This window comes from Nicotiana tabacum, chromosome 17 (assembly GCF_000715075.1).
Source record: "Nicotiana tabacum cultivar K326 chromosome 17, ASM71507v2, whole genome shotgun sequence".
Lineage (NCBI taxonomy): Eukaryota > Viridiplantae > Streptophyta > Magnoliopsida > Solanales > Solanaceae > Nicotiana > Nicotiana tabacum.
Window position 1 is genome coordinate 72,427,451 of NC_134096.1, and position 12,048 is coordinate 72,439,498.

The window sequence follows — 12,048 nt, forward strand, 5'->3', positions numbered from 1 at the left end:
TAATTACTCAAAAGGTTTAAAAAGGAACTCAAAAGAATTAAATTTAAAAGTAAAGACCTTTTTTATTGATTTAAGCTCTAATTCATGATTTTTTCAATTTTTTATCTTGTCCGTTAGTCTGCTAATATCTTCCAAAAGCAACGAATATTTAATTTTTTTTTACAAATACAATGAGAACTATATTTTTCTTCATAGCAGCAAATCCAAAGTTCAAATTGCAGGTTAATCGTCCTTTTTATTCTTCTATATGGACTGTGCATGCAAGTCGAGTAATGATAAACAATGTTTTTTGAGGTCTTAGAACACATAATTAATTATTAACTTTAAAGATGACATTTTGGGTCATCACATCAAATTAAGAAGAAATACGTGTTCTCCAATCGAAATGTGTATCGATCATTTTACCTTTTAAAACTTAATTTTAGAATTGTTATAAAACTAATTATTTTTAGATATAACGACAAATGAAGTTAATCAATTGTGATGACCCAAAGGGTCATCTTGTGAATTAAGACTCTACTCCGGGACCGTTAGCCTTAAAAACCTTATTTATACTCACCTCGATTTGCGTGCACAATCAGGGCGTAAATTCTGAAAGACTTTATGTGGAAATTTATGAAGTAATACTTTTTAGGATTTAAAATTGATTTTAGTTGACTTTGGTCAATATTTTGAGTAAACGAACTCGGTCCATGTTCCGACGTTCCCGGAAGGTCCGTAGTAAAATATGGGACTTGAGTGTATGCCCGAAATCGAATTTCGACGTCTCTAGCTCGAGAAATAAAATTTTTGATGAAAGTTGTTAGACTGAAATTCTATGGATTTAAAGAAATTGATTAATGTTTGATCTCGTTGGTATCGGGGCCGTATTTTGGTTCTGGAGCCTGGTACATGTTTAATATAATATATAAGTCATGTCTGTGAAATTTGGTAGAAATCGGAGTTGATTTGACGTGATTTGGACGTCCGGCTGAGAAAATGGTAGTTTTGAAATGTTCAAATTCATGAGTTATGGTGCTAAACCCATAGTTTTAGGTGTTATTTGTGTGATTTGATCGTACAAGCAAGTTCGTATGATATTTTTAGACTTGCGTGCATGTTTGGTTTGGAGCCCCGAGGGCTCGGGTGAGTTTCGGATATGCCACGGGATGTTTTGAACTTAGAAAATTTTGCCCATATAACTAAACCTGTTGCAGGCCACTGATCTCGCAATTGCGAGATCATGCATCGCAAATGCGAACCAAGCAGGTATGGAAATTGTGAGGTTTTTATCGCAATTGCGAAGAAAGCCAAGTCGAGCAGTTCTCGCAATTGCGAGTTTATCTTCGCAAATGCGAAGGGCCAATTGTCGCAAATGCGACATAATCTTCGCATTTGCGAAGTCAGCGAAAATGTAAAGGTTCTCGCATTTGCGATGAACCCTTCGCATTTGCGAGCTTCGCAATTGCGAAGCTCAGGTCGCAAATGCGACATCCACAGCTGATAACTTTGGACTTAGACGGGATTTTTCATTCATTCTTCAATTTTTCGAACCCTAAACCTCAATAGGCGGTTTTGGGCGATTTTCACGGAAAAAATTGGGATAAGTGTTCCTTATCCTATATTGATTATATTTCATGATTTCATACTCATTTATATCATGAATCCGTGAATTTTTGGAGGAAAATCAGTTTTTATAAATTCTTTCAAAAACAAAAATTTAAGATTTGAAGGTCCATTTGATATCGGAATTGGATAATTTTTGTATGGTTGGACTCATCTCGGAATGGGTGTTCGGATTTCGTAAGTTTTTCTGAGATTTGAGACGTGGGTCCCACTGCTGAATGTTTTAATGAATTTTGGATTTTATCCGGGAAATTAGTAAATTCATATGGAATTAATTCCTATGATTCGTAGTGAGTATATTGAATTGTTTGTGAATATATTTGAAGCTTTCGGAGACAAATTTAAAAGGAAACGTTGTGGTTGAGTAATCGATTGGAATTTGCAAAGTGAGGTAAGTATTGTGGTTAACCTTGACTTGAGGAAATAGAACCCTTAAATTATTTGTAATGTGAAATGCATGTGAACGACGTATAGGCGAGGTGACGAGCGTCTATACGTCGTCAAATTAATTATTTGCGTATTTACTTGAGAAATCATAAATTATTTTAAATCATGAATTAATTATTATAATAATTATTTCTCTCCTATTCTTTGTCAAATATTAATTCTTGAATTCTTGCATTAATTGTTACATGCTATTTGAATTATGTGCCTTAATTGATATTTGATATTTAGAATATTAAATATTAAATTGCATATTTTCTCTCTGATTTCCAAAATAATTTGCTACTTGTCTTGTTTGTTTAATAATTAAATCATAATTATTGTATGCTTGTTGTCTTATAAATTTATATTAATTATTGCATTTATTGGGGAAATTTCTTCTATAAGAATTGGTAAATGAATATGTTGAAGGATCGGGTTGCACGCCGCAACAGAATTGATTATAATGAATTTATTGGAGGATCGGGTTACACGCCGCAACAGACTTATTAAAAAGTCCATATTGGAGGATCGGGTTGCACGCCGCAATAGACTTATTAAAAAGTCCATATTGGAGGATCGGGCTGCACGCCGCAACAAACTTATTAAAAGTCCATATTGGAGGGTCGGGATGCACGCCGCAACAGACTTGTTTAAAAGTAGACATATATATATATATTGGGGGATCGGTTTCATGCCATAACAGACTTGATTAAAATGAATATATTGTGAGAGCGGGTTGCACGCTGCAACAGAACTGAATGTGAATATATTGTGAGAGCGGGTTGCACGCTACAACATAATTGAATGTGAATTTATTGTGAGAGCGGGTTGCACGCTGCAACAGAATTGATGGAAATGATAATTGGTTATGACTGCTGAGTTAGCTTCAATTATTATAAACAAGTTACCTGATTTATTTCTATTATTGTTGTTGTTACTAATATTGCGTACAGGTAATGTAAGTGACCCGCCTTAGCCTCGTCACTACTTTGTCGATGTTAGGCTCAACACTTACCAGTACATGGGGTCGGTTGTACTGATACTACGCTCTGCACTTCTTGTGCAGATTTCGGAGTTGGTCTCAGCGGCGTGCCATAGACTTGCTCGGATTTCAGCTACTCGGAGGAGACTTGAGGTATAACTGCACGACGTTCGCTGTTCTGAAGTCCCCATCTACTTTATTTTAGCTGTGTGTTTGTTTCCAGACAGCTTTATTTTATTCAGACCTTTATTTGTATTTATTCTATAAGCTCGTGCACTTGTGACACCAATTCTGGGATGATATTTAGACAACGTTGTCTTTATGGATTAATCACTATATTTCAGACCTTACTTCCGCGTTTATATATTTGTTATTAATAAATTTAAAGATTGTTTAAAAATTGGTTAATATCATTCTAACGTTGGCTTGCCTAGCAAGTGAAATGTTAGGCGCCATCACGGCCCGAAGGTGGGAATTTCGGGTCATGACAGTCGGTATCAGAGCACTAGGTTACATAGGTCTCACGAGTCACGAGCAATCTTAGTAGAGTCTGAAGGATTGGTACGGAGCCGTCTGTACTTGTCTCTTAGAGGCTATTGCGTTTAGGAACAATATCACTTCTTTCTTATTCTGTCGTGCGGTTTTATTCTATCATCGATGATTGAACCATTCTACTCTTATTCTCTCACAGATGGTGAGAACACGTAATACCTCTACCGATGGTCAGGGACTAGAACCCCCGGTGGCAACTATGGCCAGGGGTAGAGGTCGAGGCCGAGGTCGTGCTAGAGGCTGAGGTAGAGCTCAGTACATAGCTGGAGCAGCTGCACCTATTGAAGAACCTCAGTGAATCTTCAGGAGGACGTTCCAGTTTAGAATGTACCAGTTGGACCAGTTCAGGTCTCGGAAGGATTCATAGCCACTCCAGTACTTCAGGACGCTCTAGTCCGTTTGGTAAGTCTTATGGAGGGTGTGGCCCAGAATGGTACATTTCCAGTGGCACCAGCCATCCCATAGGATCGGGAGGAGCACAAACTCCGACTACTCCCGCTCCGGAGCAGATGGCTCCCCAGAATCAGGCTCCAACAGCCCCACAAGTTGGGGTAGTTCAACCAGTTATTGCGGCACAGATCGGTGATAGGCCCGCCATGTCTTTTGAGACCTTATTAAGACTCGATAAGTTTATCAAGCTCTTTCCAGTTCACTTCAGTGGTACACCTTCTGAGTACACACAAGATTATCTTGAACACTGCCATGAGGTGCTGTGGAACATGGGTATAGTTGAGACCAATGTAGTTGATTTTTCTGTATTTCAGATGATGGGTTCCGCCAGGAGGTGGTGGAGAGGTTATACATTAACCCGACCAGTCAGATCGCCTGCACTTACATGGGAGCAGTTCTCTCAGCTATTTTTGGAAAAGTTCCTCCCTATCACACTGAGAGAGGAATTCCGCAAGCAATTTGAGCGTCTACAGCAGGGCAGTATGACTGTCACTCAGTATGAGTCCCGTTTTGTGGATTTGGCCCGTCCTGCTCTCTTTTTACTACCTACGGAGGGAGAGAGAGTGAGGAGGTTTATTGAGGGACTCACTTACCCTATCAGACTTCATATGGCCAAGGAGACCAGAAGTGAGATTTCTTTTTAGGCGACTGCTAATGTCGCAAGGAGGATTGAGATGGTTTTTGCACAAGATAGAGGGAAGAGGTCCGATAAGAGGCCTCGTCAGTTCGGTGGTTTCAGTGGTGCCTCGTCTGGAGGTAGAGTTAATTTTGGTAGGGGTCATCCTCCTAGACCATTTTATTCAGCACTTCATGTATCTCCCGATGCTTCAGGGAGTCACGGTCCTATTATGCATTACTATGGGCATCCAGCATTTAGTGCACATTCAGCTCCTATCAGTGCACCACTACTCTAGAGTTACTACAGTGGTTATCCGGCCCATCTGGGTCAGCTTCAGCTTCAGCATCCACGACATCAGGATGGGTGTTATGAGTGTGGAAACATTGGTCACATCAGGAGGTATTGCCATAGATTGGCGAGTAACAGATCTCGGCAAGACTCTCGTGCCATCATACCGGCACCAGTTGTTTCACCGCCTGCTCAGGCAGCTAGAGGTAGGGGTCAGGCAGCTAGAGGGGGAGGTCAAGCCATTAGAGGTAGAGGCCAGCCAGTTAGAGGCCGTCCCAGAGACGTTGTTCAGAGTGGTGGAGCCCAGCTCCTATTTTATGCTTTTCCAGCTAGGCTTGAGGCCGAGTTATCTGATGCTATGATCACAGGTATTATTCCAGTTTTCTATAGAGATGCTTCAGTTCTAATTGATCTAAGATCTACTTATTCCTATGTGTCATCCTATTTGGTTGTGCCTTGTGATTCTCTGAGTGCTTCTGTTTTTGTATCTACACCGGTGGGAGACTCTGTTGTAGATTATGTCTATCATTTGGGTGTGGTTACTATTGGTAATCTTGAGACTAGTGTGGATCTTCTACTTCTTGATATGGTAGATTTTGATGTCATCTTGGGTATGGATTGGCTGCCATATTATCATGCTCTATTGGATTGTCATGCCAAGACAGTTACCCTAGCTATGCCGGGGTTACCTCGGTTAGAGTGGAAAGGAACTCCTGGTCATTCTGCCAGCAGGGTTATTTATTATATGAAAGCTCAGCGTATGGTAGAGAAAGGGTGTCTAGCCTATTTGGCTTATATTCGCGATCCCAGTGCGGATGCTCCTTCTATGGACTCAGTACCAGTTGTTCATGAATTTCCAGAAGTATTTCCTGCAGATTTGTCGGGGATGCCACCCGACAGAGATATTGAATTCTGTATTGATTTGGCTCCGGGCACTCAGCCCATTTCTATTCCACCATACCGTATGACCCCGCCAGAGTTGAAAGAATTGAAAGAGCAGTTACAAGACTTGATTGATCAGGGATTCATTAGACCTAGTGTCTCGCCCTGGGGTGCACCAGTAATATTTGTAAAGAATAAAGATGGCTCTATGCGGATGTGTATAGATTATCGGCAGTTGAACAAAGCCACTATCAAAAACAAATATCTGCTGCCAAGAATTGATGACTTATTTGATCAGCTTCAGGGTGCCAAGGTATTTTCGAAGATCGATTTGAGGTCTGGTTACCATCAGTTGAAGATTAGGGCATTTGATGTCCCTAAAACAACTTTTCGAACTCGGTATGGGCATTACGAATTCCTAGTGATGTCATTTGGGTTGACAAATGCCCCAGTAGCATTTATGGATTTGATGAATCGGGTGTTAAAGCCTTATTTAGATTATTTTATGGTTGTATTTATTGATGGTGTCTTGATTTACTCCAGCATTCGAGAGGAACATAAGCAGCATCTTCGAAGTGTGCTTCACACCTTGAAGAATAATCAGTTATATGCCAAGTTTTCAAAATGTGAGTTTTTGGTTAGACTCAGTTGCTTTTCTAGTGCATGTTGTATCAGCGGAAGGCATAGAGGCGGATCCTAAAAAGATTGAGGCTGTTCAGAATTGGCCTAGACCTACTTCAGTTACAGAGATACGAAGTTTCCTGGGTGTAGCAGGTTATTATCGTCGGTTCGTGGAAGGGTTTTCATCTATAGCAAGCCTATTGACCAGATTGACCCAAAAAGGTATCCCATTCAGATGGTCAGACGAGTGTGAGTTGAGATTTCAGAAGCTCAAGACCGCTTTGACTACGGCGCCAATGTTGGTATTAACCACAGGCTCAGGATCTTATACAATATATTGTGACGCATCTCACATTGGGCTTGGTGCAGTATTAATGCAAGATGGCAAGGTAATTGCATATGCGTCGCGGAAATTGAAATTTCACAAGAAGAATTATCCTGCTCATGACTTAGAATTGGCAGCCATTGTTCATGCGCTGAAGATTTGGAGGCATTACCTCTACGGTGTCTCGTGTGAGGTATTTACTGATCATCGTAGCCTTCAGTATATGTTCAAACAAAAGGATCTTAATTTGAGGCAGAGAAGATGGTTGGAGTTGTTGAAAGACTATGATATTACCATTTTGTATCACCCTGGAAAGGCCAATGTGGTGGCCGATGCTTTGAGTAGGAATGCAGTGAGTATAGGTAGCCTTGCGTATATTCCGGTTGGTGAGAGGCCATTAGCTGCAGATGTTCAGACTTTGTCTAATCACTTCGTGAGGTTAGATGTTTCGAAACCCACTCAGGTTCTATCTTGCACAGTCGCTCGGTCTTCTTTATATGAGCGTATCAGAAAGAGGCAGTATGATGATCTTCAATTACTTGTGCTTAAGGACACGGTGTGGCACGGTGATGCCAAACAGGTTGCTGTGGGGGAAGATGGGTTTCTGCCAATGCAGGGTCGTATTTGTGTGCCTAATGTGGATGGGCTTCGTGAATTAATTCTTGAAGAAGCACATAGTTCCGGGTATTCTATTCATCCAGGTACCGCCAAAATATATCAAGATTTGCAGCAACACTATTGGTAGAGGAGAATGAAAAAGGATATAGTTGCATATGTAGCTCGGTGTCTGAATTGTTAGCAAGTTAAGTACGAGCATCAGAGACCTGGTGGTTTGCTTCAGAAGTTAGAAATTCCTGAATGGAAATGGGAGCGTATCATAGTGGATTTTGTTGTTGGACTCCCGCGGACTCAGAGCAAATTTGACGCAGCTTGGGTCATTGTGGACAGGTTGACCAAGTTAGCACATTTCATTCCAATAGCAGTTACCTATTCTTCAGAGATGTTACCTAAAATTTACATTTGTGAGATTGTCCGCCTTCACGGGGTGCCCGTGTCTATTAATTCAAATCGAGGTACGCAGTTTACCTCACATTTCTGGAGGGCTATACAGCGTGAGTTAGGCACGCGGGTGGAGTTGAGTACAATATTTTATTCACAGACAGACGGACAATCAGAGCGCACTATTCAAATATTGGAAGATATGCTCCGCGCTTGTGTTATAGACTTTGGAGGTTCTTGGGATCATTTCTTGCCACTTGCGGATTTTGCTTATTATAATATCTACCAGCCGAGCATTCAGATGGCTCCATATGAGGCATTATACGGAAGGCGATGCCAATCGCCAATTGGTTGGTTTGAACCGGGAGAGGCTCAGTTGTTGGGTACCGATTTGGTACATGATGCCTTGGATAAGGTCAAGATTATTCAGGATAGACTTCGCACAACTCAATCTAGGCAAAAGAGTTATGCCGACCGTAAAGTTCGTGATATTACATTCATGGTTGGAGAAAGAATATTGCTCCGGGTTTCACCTATGAAAGGTGAAATGAGGTTCGAAAAGAAGGAAAAGTTGATCCCTAGGTATATCGGACCCTTTGAAATTCTTGAAAGGGTGGGTGAAGTAGCCTACATGCTTGCATTACCACCTAGTTTATCAGCAGTTCATCCGGTGTTCCATGTGTCTATGCTCCAATTGGACAAGGATTTGACTTATTAGGAGGAGCCGGTAGCCATTCTAGACCGACAGGTTCGTCAGTTGAGGTCAAAGAGTTAAACCCTTCAGTTCGAGTGCAGTGGAAGGTCAGCATGTTGAGGCAGCTACTTGGGAGTCCGAGTCGGACATGCGGAGTAGATATCCCCACTTGTTAGCCAGTTCAAGTACTTTTCTATGTCCGTTCGAGGACGAACAGTTATTTTAGAGGTGGAGATTATGATGATCCAAAGGGTCATCTTGTGAATTAAGACTCTATTCTGGACCCGTTAGCCTTAAAAACCTTATTTTTACTCACCCCGATTTTCGTGCACAGTCAGGGCATAAATCCGGGAAGCCTTTATGTGGAAATTTATGAAGTAATAATTTTTGGGATTTAAAATTATTTTTAGTTGACTTTGGTCAACATTTTGAGTAAACAGACTCGGATTCGTGTTCCGTCGTTCCTGGAAGGTCGGTAGTAAAATATGGGACTTGGGCCTATGTCCGAAATCGAATTCCGAGGTCCCTAACTCGAGAAATAATTTTTTGATAAAAATTGTAAGACTGAAATTCTATGGATTTAAAGAAATTTATTAATGTTTGATCACGTTGGTATCAGGACCGTATTTTGGTTCCGGAGCCCGGTACAGATATAATATAATATATAAGTCATGTCTGTGAAATTTGATAGAAATCGGAGTTGATTTGACGTGATTCGGATGTCTGGTTGAGAAGATAGTAGTTTTGAAATGTTCTTGAGGAATTCATGAGTTTTGGTGCTAAATCCATAGTTTTAGGTGTTATTTTTGTGATTTGATCGTACGAGCAAGTTCATATGATGTTTTTAGACTTGCGTACATATTTGGTTTGGAGCCCCGAAGGCTCGGGTGAGTTTCGGATAGGCCACAGGATGTTTTGAACTTAGAAAATTTTGCTGGTATAACTGAACCTGTTGCAGGCCTCTGATCTCGCAAATGCGAACCAACTAGGTATGGAAATTGCGAGGTTTTTATCGCAATTACGAAGAAAGCCTAGTCCAGCAATTCTCGCAATTGCGAGTTTATCTTCGCAATTGCGAAGGGCCAATTGTCGCAAATGCGACATAATCTTCGCATTTGCGAAGGCACCGGAAATGTGAAGGTTCTCGCATTTGCGAGCTTCGCAATTGCGAAGCTCACTATCTAGCGAAAGTATACATCTTTATATTATTCTAAAAAATAAAATACATATGTTTCAAGAAAAATATACTATATATTTGAGCTATATGTATATATATATAAAATTTTATATCATGATTATACCAAGGAGTACTTTCTTATTAAGAAGATCAAATGTATATTATTACCTTAGTATACACAGTATTTCTCATTAAATGGTATATTCTTAAAAAGATCATAGAAGGTATATTCTTACATTAATATTTATATACATGGCGTTTCTAAAAAACTATTATACCATATATATATGTAATATAATACCTTAATACCATTATAACATATATTGAATTATACTGTGTATATTAATATATTAGTATACCTCTAAAAATGAATTATACCAGGAATATATAATATTATACTTCAATAAAAATTTAATTGAATTGAGTTATACCATGTATATTACATTTTCTCCTATAATAATACAATAGTATACACAAAATTCCTCTAAAAAGTTATACAAAATATATATAATGAATAATTGAATATGTAGTGTTAGTTTCATAATGATTAAGTGAATAAATTTAGCGTAACGGTTAAAGAAGAGAGAGAAATATAATGAAAAATATGAGAATATAACTGAATCCTTAATTTAAAATAGGAGAGAGAGTGTGAAAAAATAAATATCCCATAATTTGTGCATTTTGGCTGCTCATTAATTATGTGCGTAATCTCTATCCGCCATTAATGTAAAAAAAAATTCCATTTATGGAATAAACAAAGAACAATATTATTTTCTTAAATATATTTTAAAAAGTGATCAGTTGTGTATTAAAAAGTGATCAGCTGGGCGGACATTTACCCGTTCATTTATTAACTAGTTCATTTTGATTACACCCCTAGGTTTTGTTTTGATTTTTGTCACTCTCTCGTTTCGTTCCAACAAATTGATATTTTTTATATTCAATACAAATTAATTTTTATATTCACATTTTGATGTTTATACTACTTTTCATAATTTTCGTGTGATATAAATTAAAATTGTTTGGTAAAAAGTGATTTCATTATTTTATTTATATATTTAGTTTCTATATAAGTGTCTTTTTCCCCCTCCTAAATTACGTGTCTAATTAATCTATCTAACCAAATCATGTCGGAAGAATTTAATAAAATTCACCTGAAATATATAAAGAGACTAAAGACCTTGTTTGGCCACGCTGTCAAAATTACTTTTTGAAAAAGTACTTTTGAAAAATACCATTTTGTGTTTGGCCAATTCATTTGAGTAGTGCTTATCGCAAGCATATTATGTTTGGCCAATCTGTTTAAAAAATACTTCTAAATATAAAGTTACGAAAAAGGACAACAAATGTTTAGTTTGCAATTAGTTTTATTTAAAAAAGAAAAATAAATTTATTTTTTTGTTATAAAGAAATTCAATTAAAATATAAATTAGATATTCTAATCAATATAGTTACTCCAAAGTAAAATATAAAATATAGTTTTTCCAAAGTAATAACATTGAGTATCAAGTATTACTTAATGTTTGTATGATAATTGAAATATCAAAATACATTATTCAATATAAATAAAAAAACTGCTCTTATGAGACTATTCCAAAGAGGAATAGAAGAAAAATATGATTGAAATAAAAAATAGAAGAAAGTTATGGTAGAAGAAAAAGGAAAAGGAAAAGAAAAAGGTTATATTAATAAATGATAATTTGAAAGATATAAATTTATTGTAAAGTTATTTTTGTCTTGAATAAATTAAAGTTAGAATTTGTAGCTTATCTTCAAAAGGAGAAAAACTATTTTTTTTGCTGCTCAAAAGCACTTTTTTATTTTGGCCAAACAACTCAATTTTTTCAAGAGTACTTTTTTGACAAAAAAAGTAAAGTACTTTTGGCCTCTCAAAAGCTTGGTCTCCCAAAAGTTTGACCAAACATGCTCTAAAGTATTTGAACACTTTAAAGCTAAGCTTGTTCATAAAGATATTATATCAAAGTTTAATCTTAAATAATTAGACAAATTTGAACTCTAAAGTTATCAAAGTTGTAAAAAAAATTAATTACTAGAAGAGTGTATAAAACTGGAAGTTAGCAGCATGTTTGGATGGTTGTTATGTATCGTTTCATAATGTATTGTATTGTACTGTATCGTTTGATGAATACAATGTTAGAGCTCTCGTTTATAGGAAATATTCTCTAGCTTAGGGCTCTCGGCGAACATTAAGATAACGAACGCCGGCGGCGGTAGCCATGGCCAGAGGGCGAGGTCGACCGAAGAAACAACCAATTGTTATAGTAGGGAGCTCGGTAAGTGCTAGAGTAATAGCTGAAACTCTACAAAATGGAGGAGAACAAATAATTTCAACACCAGTAGCAACTCGGTTTCTGGCTCTTTCACCATTAGCGTCGGCAATGAAATCGAACCATGAGGTTAAGAAATT